Raw genomic sequence first — 18,577 nt, 5'->3', positions numbered from 1 at the left:
TTTTTAGGGTAAATTTTTCACTTTTTCTTACGAAAAAAGGGTTGCATATGAATTCGTAGTGGTTTTTCACGGGTAACACGGGCCCCGGTACCAGGGACTCAGTATCCCCCCCCCCCCCCCCCCCCTTGTGGCGGGCCTGGAGAGGCTACACAACTGCCTCTCCAAGGTTCAGGACCAGTGCATTCCAACAAGTGCTCGCCTCCGGGCTACTTCTAGCTACCGAGCAATAAAGTTAAAAGATCGCCCTCGATAAAAATTAAGTCGTTAGCGCATGGACATTGACATAAAATCGATAGCAAACGAAGACCCGGCCTAGCATCGAAACTCACCTTTCGATGCTGTGATTTGAACTGAATTACTTCAGGCAATAATTCAAGTTCTCAGACTTCCCGTCCTAACTGGTCATAAACAAATCTTCTCTCCGACTTGAAGATACAATGCTTTACGTGGTTTTTAATTATAGATAGATCAGTGGATCCTTAGACAGCGGGCTGATTATAGACATTGATAGACAAATCTGTAGACAAAGAAGACACTGGGAGTAAAGTCTTTTGAGTTACTTGCAAAACTGTAGCGATCAGTAAGAATGTCACATTACGGTATCATACGAGATGATGGTTGGTTTGCCCAAGAGAGTGGAGCGACAAAAATGAAAAATGTGAAAATTGAATGTACAAATCAGCAAATACTTTTAGCAAAAGGAAGCCATTAAATATAATTTTGAGATTTTTGGCCAAGATGTACAGATTTTTGGCAAAGTTGTTTCAGCAGACACCCTAGTACCTACTATAGACTATCTTTCATATTCGAAAGGAGCATCAAAAATGTATTTTGAGTATTCGATGTACAAATCAGCGAATACTTTTACTGAAAGGAAACCATCAAAAATAATTTTGAGATATCACTGGAAGAAACAAAAAAAAAAAAAACACATCGGATCTAACGTCCAGACCCTTAAAAACATCGACAAGAAAAAATACTCTTGATTCAATCGGATTTTTTCTTAAATCAAGAACCAAGCCTCTTAATCTGAGCGGATTTTCTTTTGATTCAAGCAAAAATCTGATTGAAGCAAGAGTATTTTTTCTTGTCAGTGTTTTCAAGAGTCTGGACTCTAGATCCAATGTGTTTTTATTTTCAGTGATATTTTCCTATGCTTATGATAGATAATTTAAGCAAAATCGTTCGCTTTTTGTAATTTGCCATCTAAAGTCTCTTAATTCCAACGTGTGTTTGGAGCGAACTGTTTTGTCACCGGTGGAAATTCACACGTTAATTAATGTCATCGGCTTCCAAGAGGGTTTCGTACTTGATTAAGGCTAGTGAGATAAATCGTGACCGTTCAGGAGGACTTAAAATCGCGCGGTTGCAATTTTGTTGCATTTGAATTTTTTACTATCGCCCGAGGCTTGTTTTGCACCGTTCTATGCACCGATTTTTTATGCGCGTCCAGTCGTAAAAGATAATTAAATCGTCGTAAAGTGCCTGCATCATAAAGTGGACAGCATAATATAACTAATCGACCGTGCTTGCACAATAGCCGAACTGTTCATATCATTATTAACCCATCTTATTTTGTTTTGTTGCATGCATTGTAATAATTTCTAAACATCTGGCAACGTTGCAAGTTCGTCAATGTAGGTCACGGTCCAGTCTCAAAATTTTCTGTGGGTTATATTTGTGGCAGGATAAGTTTACTGGGTTGTGCACGACCGGTTTTGCGCGAACCCGACACCGAACCAGTAGCAATACTAATTAGTACCTGTTTAAATCGATCGATACCCCTCTGCCTCTATTTTAGCGTGTTTTAGTTCGGCACCGCAGACTTAATATTAATATTTTGAAGGGCTGGAAAAAAACATCGAAGCAATATTTTCTTTCCTCGAATTTCAGACAATTTGTGTGATCATTCCAGTTACTAAACCAAACGTTTCTGCATTTGACTTTTAATTTTCTCCGTTTTCTACACTTCCTTTCCCTCACTTTCCTTGTTCTCGTTTAAAATTAGAAACAATTTCGAAAAACAAAGGAGGACTAACTACAAGAACCTCGAAAACGATACAAAACATTTTGGGAATTATCTCCCGAAAGCAGCTGCCATGCCAAGGAAAAACGCCGTATGAACTTTCTGGCGTTGCCAAATTTCCTTTGATAATACACTATTTTCCTGGTAAACTCATTAATATTTTTCCTCCAATTTTTCAGTTACTTTTATTCGTAATTTCACCTTAAGCTCCTGAAAAGTTTAAAAAGAAATATTCAAATTTTTTCTTGAAACTAAACACTTTATCGAAGGAAATTTGGCAACTTCGGAATGTTCATACGGCGCTCTTCCTTACCACGGCAAAATATAAATCCCCAATGTACCGTTCACACTGGAGTCCAAGTCCGTGCGATAGACGTCAAATGGTCATGCTGGTTGCATCGTCATGAATATACGGCTGAGAGAATGCAGGCCGAATTAGTCGCCTCTTGATCGTGCCTGAGTAAAAATGTTGCATGTACTTGCACTACATTTCGCGATAAAGAATCGCTCTTTTCGCTCATCCGTAAGAGCAGCTATCTACACTCGGGGATTAATAATATGAGTCGGATACAGTAACGCCTCGTGGGCTGTATCCAACTAAAAACTCTACGATGTGCTCATCGTTCAAATCCATATTTTGGAGCCAATTTCATAGCACCAATGGCGAGAAAATGAATTTGGATGAGGAATGATTATATGAACAGAGGGAGGGGGGAGATGGTTTGAAGATTAAACCTAAACATTAGCGCCTTAATGTGTTGATTATTTCAAATTTCATATCAGTTTTATGTGATCTTAAGAGGACAAAGTGTAACGACTATTTTCGCGTTTTAAATATTTTTTCGCGACTTTGAATTCTTGTTATGAGCTAATTTACTACTGGTTGAATTCAAGTCTTCTCTTGCCTCATTATTTTTCCAAGATGCGACTTATTCTTAATACGTTTCTAAATTTCGGCCCAATTTATTTTCAAACGTCTTCATTCGTAATCGTTCGCGACTTATTGTTAGTGCGTTTCTATCAATTTCGGTCCAATTTATTTTCAAACGTCTTCATTCGTAATCGTTCGCGACTTATTCTAGCTCAGGGTGTCTACAAGTCCGGAATTTTCGGAAAGTCCGGAAATAGTACTGATTTTTAAAGGACGCTCCGGAAGTACTGAAAAAGTGCGGATATTTCGCAAGAAGGTCCGGAATTTTTTCCAGTTCTTGTCATTTTCGTCGCAATTCAAGCGAGAAGTTCAAATTTTTTATATTTTTCGAATTTTGTCAAAATGAAGGTACTGATTTTTGGCCAGCCTGTTTAAGTAGACACTCTGTAGTTCGTTTCTATTAATTTCGACCCAATTTATTTTCAAACTTCTTCATTCGTAATCGTTCGCTTCTCATTGATAGTGCATTTCTTAATATCGGCCCAACTTATTTTCAAACGTCTTCATTCGTAATCGCCCCTCATTCAGGCGCATCTCGACGGACGATGAAAACCATTTCGGTCGTTTTTCAAGCCTTTCCTATCTCCTTCGAAACTCAGCGAACCCGGGAACGATTCTCCTGTAACTCGTAAACTTTCTTGTTATTACGAAAAATGACTTTCTGGTAGCTCGTCGGGCGCTGAGCATTGCCTACTCGCTGGAGATCAAAGTTGTTGGTCTCGTGTCCGCCTAGTTCATATGGACGTATTTAAACTAAAAGGAACTAAGTGCATAGGGATTGCGTGTGATATAGTTCCTTTTAGCATAAATACGTCCATATTCCGTTTAAGGTCTAACGCCTCGGAATAAATCAACAAATCCGGGCGAGGGCGACAGGTAGGTTCATTCTATAAAGCAACCGACAAAAACAGACAAACACGGTAGCACTCCGGAGAATCGACCATTTCCGGGCGCGGTGCTGCCACGCCGGTGAAAATGTCCGAGTGAAATCCGGAGTGTATGTCATCCTAAAAAGCGTGTTTCACTCTTGAAAATCTCGGAGTGGAATGATGATGTTGCATGTGTGAGGAATTTGCGATTTGACTGTTGATTTTAGTGTGAAAGTTCGCGAGAAACACGATGGTGCCACTGGTTTTCTCTGAAATCAACTCCCAAGCTTAAAAAAAGCTCTCATGATGAGGCCAAAATGGAGGGGATATCCCACGCTATCCTGAGAGTCCACCTCTACATCAAGACAAACTCTCCATGCAAAGATTAAATTAAAGCAATTAAATTGACAGGGCTGCCACTTTATTTGAGGACTCCAAAACTGACAACTCGGCAACCCTGTCAATGTATTTGCTCCCTATCTTTGCATGGAGAGTTTGTCTTGATGTAGAGGTGGACTCTCAGGATAGCGTGGGATATCCCCTCCATTTTGGCCTCAACTTGAGAGCTGTTTTTGAGCTTTGAAGATGATTTCAGATAAAACAAGTAGCACCATCGTGTTTCTCGCGAACTTTTACGTAAGAATCAACAGTCAAATCGCAAATTCCTCACACATGCAGCATCTCCGTTCAATGTATATCTCACTCCGGAGTGAAGAACTTTCAATAAATCCGAATGCTATGAATGCGAAGTGAAATGGGTTATAGAGTACCTATATACGGGAGAGTATTATGCCATCTGAATTATTTTACTACAGAAAAAGTGTGCTGCTCTCTGATTGGTCGGCTATCATGGAGCCCCAAAATTGGCCCAATGCAAACAGACCCCAGCCCTTCCGCTCCTGTTGGGCCCAATGTAAACAAACAAGATGGCGACTAAGTTCCACAAAGTTGGAGACGTGATTTTGGATGTGAAAGAATTTTTTTTCTCCCAACTTCTGAATTGAGTTTGGATCGAACTTTGATGGGTACTTTTGCCGAAAATGAATCTTTGAGTGTGATCATCATTCATTTCTCAGCCGATGATACGTGTTCCTCTGAGTCGGGTTTGTTTACATTGGGCCAACTTTGGAGCTCAATGATAGCCTAAAACTGCAGATGAACCAATCAGAGAGCGGCACATAGAAATGTCCCAAGTGGAAACCGGAGTGTATTTCATCCCAAATAGCGTATTTCACTCCTGAAAATCTCGAAGCGGAATTCAATGTATACCTCACTCCGGAGTGAAGAACTGTCAGTGAATGCGAGTGCTCTGAATGCGAAGTGAAAAGGGTCTGTTGCACTCAAGGAACACAGCCAAATAAATAGACGCTTTATGAGTAGAATCGCAAGAAATGTTTCCCCACGATTTGCGCGCGGAAACTTCAGCCATGTCGAACATTGCGTATAACATCCTATAAGTTCAACAAAAAATTTCAAAAATCAGGCTGCAGGAGTGTAATAAACCCATCTCATCGTAGAAATACCTCTTCGAGCCGGCAACACACATTAGGACCTTGCTCTAGCTGTGAACTTAAGTATGGGGTCATCAGCGCGCACCCCTCCCTCCCCTCTTCGTCCCGCGGGTCGAGAGGAAACCTGCTCGTTACAGAAGAGTACAGGAGCTACTACTAGGACCACGCTTGATTGAGATTTAAGAGATGCCACTGTCGCCGCGGCTAAGTGCCTGAGAACAAGGGGAGGATCGCCTCGCAGAGGACGGAGATATGGACGTGGACAAAACCCCGGCATGGGCGCCGTATTGAGACGCTGTCCTACTCAAACGGTCGGGATTTTAACCCGTTTTTCTGATGAGCCGTGGTGTCTATGCTGCCGTGCTAAGGAAAAACGCCGTATGAACATTCGAAAGTTGCCAAATTTTCTCCAACAAAATGTTTATTATTGAGGAAAATTATCCACACTGAAAAAAAATATCGGTGTATTTACTAAGAGAAGGGTAAAATTACCAAGAATTCAGAGTTCAATTTGATCCCAGTTTTTTCTTGGTAAAATTACCATTTATGGAATCGGTAATTTTACCGAGAAATCTCGATAATTTTACTGGACCTAGGTAAAAATGCCAATATTTTTTTTCGACTGTGGTAGAGTTCCCGAGATAAAATGGCAAAGTTACCGGGAATTGATTACCAATAAAAGTGGTATTCTTACCTGAAAAAACAGTAAAAATACCGATTTTTAGGTAAGCTTACCAGTCTGTCTTGGTAAAATTACCAATAATTGGTAAAAAAAAAGTGAGTTGGTAAAGGTACCAACGGACCTTGGTAAAAGCGCCGATAATTTTTTTTCAGTGCATATTTGGATCGCATATTGCGAAATAGAACCAGGATCATTGCAATGTTTCTAAGATTGTGTCACTTTACTCATTTCAATATAGCTTTTGATATCCTGAAAAATTATGAAATTTACATGGGAATTTTCGTCCTAAATTTACAATTTTAGAGGGTAAAATAGAAACTGTTTAAAAATAATCAGGTTTTCCTTCCTAGACAAAAGAAGCTGCACAATCGTAGCAATATTGTAATATGCTCCTGGTTCCTTTTTGCAAAATGCAATCAGTTTTTCCTTGAAATCTTAAGACTTTTCAGATCAAATTAAAAAGAAAATTATCCGAGAAAATGGAAGAAAATTATTCACAAATTTTCTCGAAAATTAGTGATCTGTCGAAGGGAATTTGGCAACGCCTGAAGGCTCATACGGCGTTTTTCCTCAGCACGGCAGTGTGGGAGTGTTGACGCGTCGGAGCTCATGAGTAAGGGGACTTGCGATGTTTTGACATCGAGCTCGGCCCTAGCTGATCAGACGGGAGCCAATAAGTAAAGCGTCGTAACTCACAGATAACGTAATCGAATCTCGAGTATCCAGACGATTGCTGGGATGATAATTGTTCGGGGATCACACGGGATCTCGATGAATATTAAAGGATTTCAGAAGTGTTTATGGATTTGTGTCTGGGTGTGTGGGGGTAGGATTTTTATTCAATCGAAGTGCGTTTGAGTGTGTTGAGTGTGTCCCGGATCAACGTGAAATAAAGCGATTCCATCCACGATGACTAAGCTTTAATTGAATCAGTGAGTTTGAAAACACACCAACTCGAGTCTTCTTCGATTTTCGCTTTTTTACGGTCTAGTAACACTTATAGATAGAAGCATCTGCATGCAAAAGGAAATTTAAAAATTGCAATCGGGTTTCTTTCGATTTTCAATTTTTTACGGTTTAGTAACACTTGTGGATAGAAGCATCTGCACGCAAAAGGAAATTTGAAAATTGCAATCGGAAGTGCTCGAAACAGTGATGGGAAAAGGGAAAAATCGAAGTATTTCATTGGAAATACCAATTTTTGGCCATTTCAAGGGAAACGGGTGACCATTCGATCTTGCATGCGGTTTTCTTTTTTCGGTTCAGTAAACCCTGTGCCAACAAGTTATATAAATATTCAAGCGTTATTCAGGTTGAAAAATATAAATTTTTCTGGGCAGACTATGAAAAATTAGTATCTGAAAGTCGGTGAGAACGAGAACACACCAACTCGGAAATTTTCAAACGCTTAATTCTCTGTCATCAAACATGGTGTATCGATTTCAACTTGGTGCTTTACATAGTCTTTAAGTACTTTTCCTTATTGGCACCAAAAATATTTTTCTTAAACTAACTTCTTCGCCCGCTGCGCAGTTTTAGGTGTTTCCTGAACAATTTTTTTTTCCGCGTTGGTGTCTTTTCGAACTCACTGATACAATTTAGAAGGAAATGAGAGAGAAGCTTTTTCAACACTGGAAAAAAAGTTGTTTGGATCTAGAGTCCAGACTCATACTAACATTGACAAGAAAGAATACTCTTAATTCAATCCGATATGTTCTGAAATCGAAGAGCCAAGTATCTTGATTTCGGCAGATTTCCTTTTGATTCAAGCAAAAAGTGCGATTGAATCAATAGTATATTTTTTCTTGTCAAGGTCTTAAGAGTCTGGACTGTAGATCCAGGCGACTTTTTTTACACATTGCAAACGATGAAAAGACTAGGTTCGTCATATACTGTGACGTCACGTAAGCACCGGATCCGTTCCCGCGTAAAAGTATGGCCGTTTTGAAAATCCGATTTTTGGGGCGTTTCCGAGTTGATTTTTGGCTGGGTTTCCGGTGGCCAAAAATTCGGGAAAATTCCTGTGATATCAGGATCCTTATTTCTTTCGAAACGAGCAATAAAAAAAACTATGCGACAGGCCCATTTAAAATATACCGATCGTACCCTAAATACGCTGCGCCAAAGCGGAGGATTTACCTTAAGCCGTTTTAACTTTTCAAAGTCGAGAATGACGTTCTGGCGGCTTGGAAAGAAAGGAGGAACAATGGGTGAAAGTTCTCCTGGGCTCGTAACTCGTAATTCGAGGAATAATGTGATGCATACGACGCTCTCATCTCGGATTTTCGAGCTGAGGAATTTCATTAATTGTAGACGTCTCAAGAGCGAAGACACACGAACCAGTTTCCTCTGGCCAATCAGGGGCTCCCGAAGGGCTATAATTATTTCATAGGTTAGAAAACCCGAGCGATGATCTAACTGAGCTCCCACCTTTAGCCACCTTGTTGCCGTTTCGGATATCTTTGTGTGATCGCTCACAGTGAAAGGGACGCGGTAACTGCGCGATGATAGTTGAAATTGTTAGATAAAGCTATAGACAAAGATGACAAAAGGGGTATGGAGGGATCCCATTGATGGAAGCGGGTGGTTGCGATTGACGAAGGAGGCAGGTACTAGACTAACTGACGGAAGCCAACGAGAGACCCTATAGGTAATCTATCATTTACCTCCATAGTCTATTAGAACCACCCATCTCAACCAATAGGATCGCTCCATACTCCCTAGGCCTTCTTTGTCTATCGCTTTGTCTATCAATTTCAACAATCAGCCCGCAGTATTGCCGCCGGTCTGGAAAACCGGGAAAATCAGGGAGAGTCAGGGAATTCCTGACTTATCTACTAATTCCTGTAACATATCACTGATCTCACTGCTGTTCACCCTTTCTGGTCATTTTTAAGGCTCAGCATCTTTTAACCAGCTACTGAATGCCTTTTTCCATAATTTGATCTCTGTCCTAAGTTGAGCGAAAGCCAGGGCTTCTTTAAGAAAACAAAATTGGAAATAATCGGAGGTCAAGGAATTGGAAAATTTTGGAGTCCGGAAAAGTTGGAGAATTTGAAGAAGAATTAATGCAACCCTGAGCTCCCAAAAACTCAAAATTGCCTAATCGATCCCAGAGCATTAAGGAGTGTTATATATGGACATTTTGAGCCTTAAATGTCAAGTCAAACTAGTGGCGGTTTGGAGTTGACAATTTCTAAATGTCAATTCGAAAAAATCCTTCAAATTCTCGTCCGTCATGCTCGGAGCTCAAAATTACCGCTTTGAAATGCAACTTCGCGCTGTCCTAGTGCAACCCCTGCCGTCCTCTCAGATTTTTAAGAAAGCCCAATTTTTAGCAACCATCTACAATTTTTAGGAGCAACATTAACTTTTTTGCGCGCAATATCGGTTGAAAGATGAAAATAGTTCCATAATTTTCCCAAGAAACTACCGGGGGAGTGGGAGAAGACTTTGGTTTCTCATCAAAAAATGAGCACCTGAAAATCAGGGAATGAACTTATCTTTCTCATCTCGAACTCATCTTTCTCAAACTTAGGGCTTATGTCTTGGAGAATGCACACTGGAAAAAAAAATCTCGGTGTATTTACTAAGAAAAGGGTAAAATCACCAATAATTCAAGGTTCTATTTGATCCCAGTTTTCTCTCGGTAAAATTACTGTTTATGGAATTGGTAATTTTACCGAGACATCTCGGTAAAATTATTGAACTTTCTCGGTAATTTTACTGGACCTTGGTAAAAACGCCAATATTTTTTATCGACTTCGGTAGAATTGCCGAGATTAAATGGCAAAGTTACCGGGAATTGATTACTAACAAAAGTGGTATTTTTACCTGAAAAAACTAGTAAAAATACCGGTTTTTAGGTAAGCTTACTAGTCTGTCTTGGTAAAATTACCAATAATTGGTAAAAAAAAGTGGGATGGTAAAGGTACCAACGGACCTTGGTAAAAACGCCGAGAATTTTTTTTCAGTGCATTCTACCATGTTGACGACCTCTCAAACCTTTAGCCTTTATCCATCGCTTCTTAGTCATTTTCTTATTTTGCTCTTGCATTTTCTTATTTTGTTCTGACATTGCCTAATTTAAATAATTTGTACGATCTGCACCTATCTGATTCATTTGCGATCCCTCAAAGGGTGTTTATGCACCAACTCTAAATTAAATAAATGAACATGGTCCAGAAATGTAGACGCCATTATAAAAAAGTATTCTACACGTGTTTTAAAAAAATTCTATGATTAGGAATCGGACGAGACAACAATGCAACCGTAGTAGAAAAGCGAGTCGCGCAGACTCGGTGACGACACCGCACAACGACCACTCTGAAAACTGATACAGCCCGGGATCAAGTAGTTCTTTTTTCTACTCTTCATCTTCATCCCGCTTCTCCCTTCACCGTCGGTCGTCTTCCCTTTCCTCGTCCTCCGATTACATTTCACTGCGATCGACCTCGGCCAATAATCTCCGATCTAGAATGCCTCGGTTTGTTCGGTTTATAGGTTCTAATTGATCTTAAAATTCCTGAAACCTGCTTCATTAAGCCCGGAGACCAATATCGTAACGGTCACTTTTTTACAGCCGCGAGAGACGGACATCCACCGATTCGTCTTGGTGGTGTTATCAGCGAGCGGACAAATTGATGGCAAATGCACTTCTGGGAATCGCCTGCATCGGGGATCAACGTCTGATTCTCGCCTCGGACATTTCTCACTATCGCTCGAGTTCATCTTGGAGTGGTTGATTGATGGCCATGGTGAATTTTAGCGCCATTAGTTGTTCTAGCAAACTGGCAACATTGTTTTCTCTCTATTTAACCCTATGGAAATGAATCGATTCTCGAAAGGGTCAGCTGTCTGCTTGTTGAAATTCATAGACAAAGCGACAGGCAAAGCAATAGACAAAACGATATACATAAAGAAGACATAGGAAGTATGGGGCGATCCTAGTGGTTGAAACAGGTGGTTCTTATAGACTAAAATTAAGAACGATGAACTGGATTGCATTCGCAAGAAGGAACCTGGAGCATTCCAGTGTTGCCAAAATTGTGCGACTCCTTTTGTCTTGGAAGAGAAACCTGATTATCCATTAAAAGTTTCTATTTTACTCGCTAAAAACTGTAAATTTAAGACAAAAATTATCATGTAAATTTCATACGTTTTCATGGTTGCAGTAATTTTATTACAAAGGATGAAGTTGCACAATCTTAGCACCATTGCAATGCTTCTAGTTCCTTTTTGCAAAATGCAATCCAAATAACTATCGGGTCTCCGTGGGTTGCCGTTAAAAAGTCTGTTGCCTACCTCCTTTGTCCATTGCAACCACCCGCTTCCACCAATAGGATCCCTCCATATCCCTATCGTCTTCTATGTCTATAGCTTTGTCTATCAATTTCAACAATCACCCCGCAAGTGCTCCTGCAAGAATCGATTCTTCAACCAGGTTTAAATAGAGGAAAGCCAGGGTCACCAACCTCCTGTGGGCTGAGTGTTGAAACTGATAGACAAAGTTATAGACAAAGAAGACATAGGGAGTTTTTTGCGATCCTTTTGGTTGAAATGGGTGGTTCTTATAGACGAAGGGGGTAAATGATAGACTAACTATAGATTTTCTATTCAGCTGCTGTTTGTTAGTCTATTACCTGGCTCCTTTGTCAATTGCAACCACCCGCTTCCACCAATAGGATCCTTTCATACACTTTTTATCATCTTTGTCTACAGTTTTGTCTATCAATATCAACAATCAGCTCCCAGGATCTGCCTTTTCTGTTTCCAACTGCTACGTAAAATAGCAGGTGAACTTGAAGCAAGCAGGATCAAAAGCGCACAAAGTCGCTTTACCCAACTTTAAAACACCGCATGAAACTGAAACTTTCCGAGCATGGCCGAAGCCCACCTTGGCTCTCCCCTCGCAGGAACTAAAGCCTACTTACTAAATTTAATTTTGTTCCATAAATATTGATCATGATTTCTATTACCAGTTAATTATTTTATTTTTTTCCTCTGTTTACAGGTACGTAACTGAACGGAATATACTTACGTAGATAATAGCCATTTCGTCATGAACATGAACTCAAAAATTGGTAAGTTAAAATTCGCTTATAATAAAAAGTGATGACTGTTGCTCCCTTATAATGGGCCTGTTGCATGCAAGAGATACAGCCGCGCGAATAGACTTTTTAGAGGTTAAATGACACGAAAATTACGATGGTCACATTAAAAAAGTCTGAAATACACTCCTTACTGCGCAATTTGCGTTGTTAGGAACGCGCTTTTTCAAATTTCCCGCGTCTGGGGGCAGTTTTCTAATCACCGGAAACGAGCAAACGGCGGGCTCGGTGATTTCCGGAAGATGCCGAGTCGTCGTTGTTATTATTGTTATTTTTTCCTTCAGTTTGTTTACAAACCCAACGTGATCTCCTACAGTGGTCCATATACGCTTTATGCGGTAACCAAATCGATCAACTTTTAAATGTCCAACGCAATCCTTCTACATTTCATTTCACGATATCACGAGCTCCGATTTTAGGTTATGTTGTCAGTTTTAGTTGACCGGAAATAGCCGCGAGTTGCCGTTAATTGTTTCCGTTAGAAAACTGCCCCCAGACGCGGGAAATTTGAAAAAGCGCGTTCCTAACAACACAAATTGCGCAGTAAGGAGTGTATTTCAGACTTTTTTAATGTGACCATCGTAATTTTCGTGTCATTTAACCTCTAAAAAGTCTATTTGCACGGCTGTACCTCTTGCATGCAACAGGCCCATTGTCCATAAGGAATGGGCCACTAGACAAGGTACGAATTTAAGCAATCTGATGCATGTTTCTTAACCAGAATGTCACGCAGCACACGATTCACGCAACGAATATTACTGGAACCAACTCCTAACGAAGATATTAACGTTTTTATCTCACATTGGTTACGAGGAATTTGAACTGCCCGCTCACAAGAAACTCAAAGCTCTACGTGAGTCAAATCGCGCACTATAGCGGTTTCAGCAAGCTTTTCAATCGAGCAATGTTCATTTTCCACCATGTGTTGTTCCAACTAAGCTATTTGTAATAGCTGAGCCAAAGCGTCAAGATTGAGGTTGCCAGATTTTTATATCGCAGAGACTGTCATGATAATGTTTAGTGCGCGATGTGAATCACGTAGAGCATTGAGTTTTCATGAGCGGGTGGTTTCAATTCACGCACCAAGAATCATTAAATATCTTCGAAAGGAGTTGATTTCGGTAATTTTTGTTGTGCGTATCGTGTTTTACGTGAAATTTTGGTTAAGAAACATGTGTCAGAATGTTGAAATTCGTACCTTTTCCAGTGGTCAATTGTCCATAAGGAATTGTTGAATCCCCGAAAGTAAAAGTTTTCATCTGTCGCGAAGAGACTAGCGGAGGGTCTCTTGTCTCTGGTCATTTACGTTCATTACGTCATAGAAATCAGAGGTGCTTTAAGACATTTTGATGTAATATCAGAATGCGGGAACAAATATTTCGGCTCGATCTGTCATACTGTCCACATAAAAGCGGCCGTGCATCCATAGAGGAAGATGGACAGACATGTCGGTCCATCGGCTCCAAAAATTGATTCCTTCTACACCACACTGGAAAAAAACACGTTGTATCTAGAGTCCAGACTCTTGAAAACATTGACAAGAAAAAGGACTCTTGATTCAATCAGATTTAAGCTTAAATCAAAAGGAAATCCGCTCAAGTTAAGAGGCTTGGCTCTTGATTTGAGCTTAAATCTGATTGAATCAAGAGTATTTTTTCTTGTCGATGTTTTTAAGAGCCTGGACTCTAGATCCAATATGTTTTTTTTTTTTCCAGTGCAATAAAATGTAAATGAAAGTTAATTGGTCGAGTTTGACTGTGCCACCGAAACCGCCCGGGCCCGCGCGAGTAGTTGCGTCATTTGTGAAAAAGTGAGCGATGTTGAACATCCAGCCGGTGAAATAAACCGTGAAAAACCGGCGCAAACAAGGCGTGAACGGCCCGACGTGATAACCGGCCACTTCCTTTCGACGTTGATTCTAATTCTGAGTCATCATTTGCATGAACTCACGGTAGGTATGTCTGTTTTCGAGTTTTCGAAGCAATATTCACTATTCAGCGCCGCTAGGTCTTAAAAAGTCAGGAAATTTCGGCCAACCTGGAAAAGTCAGGGAACACACTAAATCATGAATGACTTTTGACTTACGATTACATTTCTATAGTTAAAGGACAAGTATAACGCACGCTGCGCACATCAAAAGCGCGAAAAAGTAACATGGAAACCGCATAATCGATCATTTAGACGTATTTCTGCCAAACGGAACTATATGCATTTAGACATGAGCCCCGAAGCTCATTAGAATATGTGTACCAAAGGGCCCACGTCATAATGTACATAGTTCCGTTTGATAGAAATACGTCTACTTGATCGATCGGAGTTGAAATCCAACTTATCAGGGTTCCACTCCAATATCTCATACTAATACTTCAACGTATTGGAGTTTTATTTACTTTTCGCCGGAAGAGAAATTTACTGGAACCGAGACTTTTAAAAAATTTGACAAGAAAAAAAAATCTCTCGATTCGTTTGGATTTTTGCTTGAATTAAAAGGAAATCCGCTGAAATAAAGAGGCTTGCCTCTCGGTTCAATCAAAAATCCAATTGAATCAAGATTACCTCTTCTTGGCAATTTTTTAAGGGTCTGGACTTGGGATCCAAGAGGTTTTTTTCTCGTTTTAATTTCAACTTTCTGTGCAGGCAATAGAATCTTTTACGTGACCGAATCAAGTTGTATCCCGGAACCTCTCACCCCTCTACGGATAACAAATATATTCATTTACCGAACGTGATCAGGTGATCCTCACGCCAATGCGTGCTAATACTGCTAAAGCACTTCGCCTTCACTTTTCAGTGTAGGCAACACGAGCTCCCCTGTGGTCGAATAGTGGTATCATCTTGAAATATCGCGCTTCCTCGGAACACACAAATGGCTTTTAAAAAACGGGGAAAAGTTACTTTATCACCTTGTCGGTTCGCCTTAAATTTTTAGAGTAGGCAACACGAGCTCCCCTGTGGTCGAATAGTGGTATCATCTTGAAATATCGCGCTTACTCGGAACACACCAATGGCTTTTTACAAAACTGGGAAAAGTTACTGTATCGCCGTGTCGATTCGCCCTAAATTTTTAGAGTAGGCAACACGAGTTCCCACGGTTGAATAAATTTGTCATCTTAAATGTCTCGTTAATTCAGAGCACGCCGAAAATATACTTGTACTGAAAGTGGAGAGGTGATTCAAATGCACTGGTAGTTTGTCCGCAATACTCGGTGTACTTCGGTAATTAACACGAGCTTCCACGAATCCTTGTGGTCGAATAGTCGTATCAACGTGAACTGTCTGTCTCTATGAAGAGTTCTCAAAGTGTAAAATTGTCGTGAATTTGACGTTAAAGTGAAAAAGTGTGATAAGAAATTTGCGTCTTTTTTTGAAAATCCCTCACATCGATTTTCACACAATATAAATAGCCAAATATGCAGTACCAAAATCTTAAATGTACTTTTGAATTCGTGCAATTTTTTTTGAAGGTAATACGATTAAAAAAAACTGGTAAAGGCACATTGTGGCATTTTCCGTGAGAAAAAAACAAAAAGGTTTCCGTAGCTCGGGTATCCGGTTGCAGTTTTTTTTAAACCGCTCCCTTAGAAATGTACGGTGTTTTCAAAATAATTTTTCACAGCGAATCGGACCGCGTTAAGCAGAAAGAAACCAACCCACATCAGCAATGTCCAAATTTAATTGGGCCATTCAATTTTTTACATGAAAACGGTTGTGCGGATTTTTGTGCTAATTTCGGTGAATTTCCTGCATAGCACGAAGCAAATTCTCCAAAATTTCCAAAGGCATCCGCACAAACGTTCTCTGGTAAAAAATTAAATCGCTCAATTAAATTTGGCAATCGTTCCTTTCTGCTTGACGCGGTCCGATGGCACTCACCGGCCACTGAATTTCCACTCACTGGAAAAAAAAACACATTGGATTAAGAGTCCAGACTCTTAGAAACATCGACAAGAAAAAATACTCTTGATTCAATTGGATTTTCGCTTCGATCAAGAACCAAGCCTCCTAATCTGAGAGGATTTCCTTTTGATTTAAGCAAAAATCTGATTGAATCAAGAGTATTTTTTCTTGTCAATGTTTTCAAGAGTCTGGACTCTAGATCCAATGTGTTTTTTTTCCAGTGCTCTTCACACAAGACCAGCGGTCTCAAGGAAATTCTCTCAAAAACCCCTCAACGCAACGCATGGCGGATGCGGGGTCCCTTCGAAATCCCGAATAACCGTCCATCCCGTTTTGCAAGACCGCGTATGTGTGTGTGAGCGAACGCTGTCAACAGCGACCACAACGCCTGGCCAGCAGCGGCGGCTGCGGTGGTGCCGGGGGGGGGGGGGGGGGGGGCTGCAGTGGCGTGGTGTTCGTTCGTCGGCCCTGCTTCCTTAGCCGTCAGTACTGTGGTTATTTACCGCACCAGCTCACCTGTGTTGGCGTCCCGACCGACGCGCTCCGCTAAAATTACTCGATTTTTGGTGTTTCTTCGCTCGAATTAACGAAATTTTTGGCTTCCGTCCTCGCAAATCTCGTCCGTGAAACTTTTTCAGTGCGAAATCGCCGCCTTCCGATCGAAAATCGGCGGTAAACACGTGGTTTAGAGTTTGTTTACATTGCGACCACCTGTAGAGTCCATGTGTTCGATGCAGGATTTCGGCAGTTCTCGAGCAGGTTAAGTGTTCCACGACATCGCGAATCCGTTATGGTGTGTTTTTAGAACGTGGCTGATCGGAAAAGTGTGCGAAAATCGGGAGGGAGCTCTTGTGTTTCGGTTTGTTTACATTACGCTAACAACCTAACCTCAACCTTTTTCGCGAGATATGCTAATTAATTCAGTGTTCTAACTGTGAATCTCTTGTGCAACCCATGGAAAGTGTATACTCCACGAAAAAGTTGTGCTGAATACCGTGTGCTTAGATTTTTCAGCCCATTCATAAGATTTCGAAGGCACGCCCGTGTTTCAAAATTTGAAAAGCTCTTCAGTGTTTTCGTGCTTAATTTCTGACCTACTGAGCGCAGATTTTTGGCTTTTTGCGTGCTTATCATTTCGGAACGCGGCCGTCGGAATATTGTAACATGCTGAAATGATATCGAATTGATTGTGCTTATCAAATTGTGATAATAAAATCACCTAATTTTACCGCTGGATATTCTAGCTGTCCACTCTGGATTTTTCGGTGAAAGCTGTCGATCAGAACCTCGAAAAATCGCATAATCGCGTGCAGAGGCGAACTGCATCTCCGGTATTTACATCTCTGCGGTTTGTTTACATTGGATCTCGTGTGGTCTGGCATGTTATCGTTGACTCAATGATTTTTCGATACGAAGGAAATCCGTTGGTGCGGTCGTTCTAGAGAGCTAAACCGGAGATTCAAAAAAATTTTGAAGCTGTTTGATTTTTTCTAAAGCTGTCAAACGATTGGTTTCGTCGGTCCTGAAACTGTAGTTAGGGTGACTGTGTTGTGCGTGACGTTTGGACGTACTATTATCTTGCTCATCAATCAAGCTGGATAACAATTTTGAAAGGTCAGTTCTTTGCTTGTAGGTATCATTATTTTTGAAGTGGTCAGTCAACAAGCGGCTTAACCTTATTATAATCTTGGAATTTGGTCGTCTAATATTCGAGTTGTTGAGGTCACTCTAATTTTGCATAATTAATTCACACTTTTATGCATGCACCTTCAAGAATTTACTCAATCGTTTGACTTACCTTTTTTGACTGCAAGTCAAGAGGGCAGCCCTAAATATTGCAGGATAGCAGGTGTGCCCTCTTTACTTCTTTTCTGCATCTGTTAATCTGCAGAAGCTGCCATTTATTATTTTTAATTCGTCGACCTCGATAAAATCGTTGCCACAAAATCGGCCATCACTTTCGGATGCCAAAAAATCGTTTCTTTAGTTTAAATGAACATGTGATTATTCTTTATGTGATATAGGGATCTTGGACCCCTGACCTCTTTGCGGTCCTACCCCCCAAGGCGCTTCGTGCCTCTGGCATTACCTATGTTGCCGTGCTAAGGAAGAACGCCGTATGGACATTCGAGAGTTGCCAAATTTCCTTCGATAAAATGTTTATTTTTGAGGAAAGTTATGAATATTTTTCCTTGAAATTTTCAGGAACATATAGGTGAAATTGCGAGAAAAATTATCTTCAAATTTGGGAGGAAAATATTCAGAAGTTTACCGGGAAATTCGTGTTTTATCTAAAGAAATTTGACAACGCCTGGAGGCTAATACGGCGTTTTTCCTTAGCGCGCACCGGAAAAAAAACACATTGGTTTTAGAGTCCAGACTCTTGAAAACATTGACAAGAAAAAGGACTCTTGATTCAATCAGATTTGAGCTTAAATTGAAAGGAAATCCGCTCAAACTAAGAGGCTTGGTACTTGATTTAAGCTTAAATCCGATTGAATCAAGAGTATTTTTTCTTGTCGATGTTTTTAAGAGTCTGGACTCTTGATCC

General features: G+C 40.5%; 1 protein-coding gene across 2 annotated transcripts in view; it reads left to right on the top strand.

Moving 5' to 3' along the window:
• Positions 1-18,577, top strand: part of ec (ubiquitin specific peptidase echinus) — a 393,787-nt gene that overhangs the window by 21,358 nt on the left and 353,852 nt on the right. The window contains exon 1 of one of the 2 annotated variants that reach the window (XM_019054636.2): positions 16,518-17,640. The exons of the other annotated variant lie outside the window; for it this stretch is intronic. The gene's annotated coding sequence lies outside the window, so the exon portion shown is untranslated. Of the gene's footprint in view, positions 1-16,517; positions 17,641-18,577 lie in introns of those variants that run through there. 2 annotated transcript variants of the gene reach the window in all.

Source organism: Bemisia tabaci, chromosome 9, assembly GCF_918797505.1.
Source record: "Bemisia tabaci chromosome 9, PGI_BMITA_v3".
NCBI classification, from domain to species: Eukaryota; Metazoa; Arthropoda; class Insecta; order Hemiptera; family Aleyrodidae; genus Bemisia; species Bemisia tabaci.
The sequence above is the reverse complement of the archived record's forward strand: the minus strand, read 5'-3'. Positions and strand labels throughout refer to the sequence as shown.